Source organism: Callorhinus ursinus, unplaced genomic scaffold (genome assembly GCF_003265705.2).
Source record: "Callorhinus ursinus isolate GAN/ISIS: 27379988/994484 unplaced genomic scaffold, GSC_fseal_2.0 scaffold1, whole genome shotgun sequence".
NCBI classification, from domain to species: domain Eukaryota; kingdom Metazoa; phylum Chordata; class Mammalia; order Carnivora; family Otariidae; genus Callorhinus; species Callorhinus ursinus.
In genome coordinates, this window is record NW_027397063.1 from 76,601,936 (window position 1) to 76,606,669 (window position 4,734).

The window sequence follows — 4,734 nt, forward strand, 5'->3', positions numbered from 1 at the left end:
GCAGGCACAGAGAGAGGCAGAGAATATCTGAGAGCAAAGAAACAGCTCAAAAATCCTGTTCAATCTTTTATTAGCTGTGAGACCTTGCTTTAACATTTAAGTCAGTTTCTTCATCAGCAGCATGAGAAGAAGGATACCTACGACATAGGAGTTTTGTGATTCCAAATACATTAATGTATATAGAGTGCTTAGTTCATAGTGGGAGCTCAGAACATGTTTCTCTCCCCTTTCCCATTTAGAAATAGCCCTCGCGGGGCGCCTGGGTGGCTCAGTCGTTAAGCGTCTGCCTTTGGCTCAGGTCATGATCTCAGGATCATGGGATCGAGCCCCGCATCGGGCTCCCTGCTCAGCAGGAAACCTGCTTCTCCCTCTCCCACTCTTCCTGCTTGTGTTCCCTCTCTCGCTGTGTCTCTCTCTGTCAAATAAATAAAATCTTTAAAAAAAAAAAAGAAAAAGAAATAGTCCTCGCTCGGGTACCGGAAGGAGACGGGTCTCTTTTCATTCCCAGCGCAGCCATGGCTCGTCGTCCCAAGAAGCATCTGAAGCGTGTAGCAGCTCCAAAGCATTGGATGCTGGATAAACTGGTGTGTTTGCTCCTCGCCCATCTACTGGTCCCCATAAGTTGAGAGAATGTCTCCCTCTCATCATTTTCCTAAGGAACAGACTTAAGTATGCCCTAACAGGAGATGAAGTAAAGATCTGTATGCAGCGTTTTATTAAGATTGATGGCAAGGTCCGAACTGATATAACCTACCCTGCTGGTTTTATGGATGTCATCAGCATTGACAAGACTGGGGAGAATTTCCGTCTGATCTATGACACCAAGGGTCGCTTTGCTGTTCATCGGATAACACCTGAGGAGGCCAAGTATAAGTTGTGCAAAGTGAGAAAGATCTTTGTGGGGACAAAAGGAATCCCTCATCTGGTGACTCATGATGCATGCACCGTCCGCCATCCTGATCCCCTCATCAAGGTGAATGATACCATTCAGATCGATTTGGAGACTGGAAAGATTACTGATTTCATCAAGTTTGATACTGGTAATCTGTGTATGGTGACTGGGGGTGCCAACCTGGGAAGAATTGGTGTGATCACCAACAGAGAGAGACATCCTGGTTCGTTTGATGTGGTTCACGTGAAAGATGCCAATGGCAACAGCTTTGCCACTCGACTCTGCAACATTTTTGTTATTGGCAAAGGCAACAAACTGTGGATTTCTCTTCCCCAGGGAAAGGGTATCCGCCTCACCATCGCTGAAGAGAGAGACAAGAGACTGGCTGCCAAACAGAGCAGCAGGTAAAATGGTCCCGAGGTGACGTGATTGGAAGACATTATATATACTTAATTAAAGGTCATACAGCACGATAAAAAAAAAAAAGAAATAGTCCTCAAAGAATTGTTTTCCTAGAAAGATGAAGAAAGGAATGATTCTGAAGAGAATTTGCCACCGAATCTTACCTTTGACTCTGCTTTAATTTCAATAATCTTCATCTAAAGCAGCACAAAATCCAAAACTGATTCAAAGGGGCAGTTCTCAAAGCTCACATTTATCTAGAATTGTTTCTTTGAATTCTTGGTCATTCCGTCATGCCCCTGACAAGATAATGCTTGTAGTAATGGCCACAAAAATCAATGAACAAGTGTTGCTAGAAGAGACTAAAGTCAATAGCCCTTAATCGTTCCTGCTAAAATAAAATGTTGAAATTTTTCATAGATCCTGAAAGAGAGGATTTTTTAATGAGTGCACTAAAATCTTAAGGGAGATTTATCTGTTGACAGTAAAACCCACTGCCAACGTTAAAAAACATGCTCAAGAAAGTGTGCGTGAGGAAACACAGTAAAATCTCATTTAGTTTGTCCTAATTTGAAATTCGGGGTAACTTGGTCTTGAAAAGATTTAAGTTCCTACTTAATGATCTAATTAATTTAATTCATCAAGCTCTTACTGAGTTGCTTTTGCCCCAGGGCTGGGCTCAGGACAACAAACTCAACAACACTTGTAACCTGTCCCTGCTTTCAAGGCATTCCTTGTCTGGTAGGGTTTCCCTTGGTGGAAAGTTCGAGTAAATTATGATTCAGGAAGCAAACTTAATCTATTTAATAAAAAGCTTTTAGTAAATTGTATGACTCACTACAAATAATTTGTATCTTTTCATTAAGGCAGGCTGTGAATTCTTATTTTGCTTAGAGTGTTACTTAATTGCAATAGAATGAAAAGACTTTTTTTTTTAGCAGATAGTCCTGGGATCAAAATCTGACTTTGTAATACACTAGATTGATTTTGGACAAACCATCAACTTGTGGATAATACTATCTGCTCTGTAGTATTTCCATGGCAGTTAACTAAGGAAATGTATGAGAGGATTTGGCCCACCACCTGGTTCCATATTCTTAAGTAATATTTGATGATTCATGCTCTTCCCTTCTCCGGGAAATGCTCTACCTTTTAGTGACCAGTTCTAGTTATCCAGTCACTGGAGAGTAGTAAAAAATGATTTAAAAATGTTTTCTGTGTTTTAGAATTTTATGAATGATCAGGCATGCCCTATCCAGAGTTTACTTGCATTTAAAAGGGTTTTGTTTTGTGTTTTTAATTTATATATAAGAAAGCATTATGGGGGTATCAGTTTTTCTCCTGATAACCAGATTATAACAGGAATTTAGACACTTGAGGAAAGTATGTGGAAGCAGAAAAAAATTTTCTTATCTTCCTTACTTAGAGGTACCACTGCTATCTTTTCAGTGTATTTTCCCTTTAATCTTTGAACAACATTTTTATGTCATTAAAATGATATTATATTGGGGCATTTGGGTGGCTCATTCGGTTAAGGGTCTGCCTTCAGCTCAGGTCATGATCCCCAGGTCCTCAGATCGAGTCCCTCATGGGGCTCCCTGCTCATCGGAGAGCCTGCTTCTCCCTTTCCCTCTGCTCCTCCCTGCTTGTTCTCTCTCTATCTCAAATAAATAAATAAAATCTTTAAAAAGATATTATATGTGCATATGCATTGTGATATCTCACTTTTTTGGATAACATTATGTTATAAGCATTTTTCCATGTCATTAAACACACTGTAAAGCACAATGTTTCATTATAAATATGTATCACAATTATTTAGGGGGATTAAATTATTCCCTTAATGTCAGGCTCTTTGCTTAAGTTCCATTTTTTAAATTATAAATAATACTGTAAATATGTTAGCACTTCAGTATATACCCACATTGTTGGATTATTTCATCAGAATAGACAGCTAGTCATATATTTACAGGTCAAGTTTATAATTTTTTTAAAGCACTTGTTAAAAATTACCTAACTTAGTGTATCAGCAGCAGCACAGATATTATAATATTTTTAAGTATTTAACTTTATGAAAGAAAATAATGTACATTATTTCCATTCAGTAAATATTTCTTTAGCATTTTCTGTGCTCTAGATGTTGGAACAACAGGAGGCAGTGGATAGAGATGCATAAAATGTAATCCCTAGCTTCTAGAAATTCTAAGTATCAAAGGAGAGAAAGATAAAAATAAGATCAACAATGGAAACAGAAACAGTTTGCAGGTAGAATAAAGAGTGATTAATCTTTGAGGAAGTTTTTGAAGGATGAATAGAAATTCTTTAGGCAGATAATTAAGGAAAGGGCTCTTTAGTGAAGAGAGTTGCACAAACTCTGGAAGTTTGAAGGAGCAAATATTCAGGAACTAAAAGTAGTTAGCAGCAACTAGAGTTTAAAATGGGTCAAGAGAAGATGGAATGGGAAGAGGTGAAGATGGGAAAATGGAGAAATTTGCAAGAAGCAGATCATGAGAACCTCACATTCCATGCTAAGCAGAATGACTTGACCCAGAAGGTGATATGTAGCTTCTGAATTCAGTCTTTTTATCTAATGATTTACAATTTCATAACTAAATAAATAGAAAGCAATTTAAGCTTTTAAAATGTCTCATCTGTAAGCTAGAACAATCTGTTTATATTTTTGCTATGCTGAACATGCTGTGGAAAAACCAACACTGATTATGTGATGTTACCTTGGAGACATGAGAATTATTTTAGGAAGCAGACTGATTGCCTTGTCCATAGTGCACTCCCACCAGGGCCCAATTATTTCCCAGATATCACACACATCCTTTATCTACTTAGTTCTGAGAAACCGTGACACTTTTCATGCCACAACAAAATGATATGTATTTTAACATTGTCAAGCAATTTTCATTTTATGAAGATTCAACATCCATGTCTTTACTAAGGCTTTGTGTGACTTTTCATTTAGGGATATAATTAAGCCATACTTCCCTTTATATATGTTAAGGTTTACAAATATAGATGTTAATTAGACATCTAACCATCACCTTCCCCCTGAAGGTCAAGGAGTCCCAACTAGCCTCAGGCCAAACTATGTAGGGATCCTCTCCCCTGCTGTAGTTCTGTCAGCACTGCAAACACAACCATATTTGGCAAGTGAACATTGGATGGCAGAGGTGTGGGGGATTACTTAAATAACAACTGAGGGTCAGGGGACTTCCAGGCACTTCTTAAAAATAAACTTTTACTAAAGTGCATTATACATACAGAAAAAAATACAAATAAGTACATAGCTAGCTGAGTTATCACAAAACAAGCACTCCATATAAGTACCACCAGGTCACAAAATATTACCAGCAGCCCAGAAGCCTCTCTCCTATCCACTCATACTGTAGCAATCATTATCCGAATTTGTAATGCCACAGATAACTTTT

The 4,734-nt window shown here is 38.1% G+C and overlaps 1 pseudogene; it reads left to right on the forward strand.

Annotated features, from left to right (window-relative positions):
* Nucleotides 1–483: 483 nt before the first annotated feature.
* LOC112822087 (small ribosomal subunit protein eS4, X isoform-like) lies at nt 484–1,382 on the forward strand (annotated as a pseudogene).
* The last annotated feature ends 3,352 nt before the right edge of the window (nt 1,383–4,734 follow it).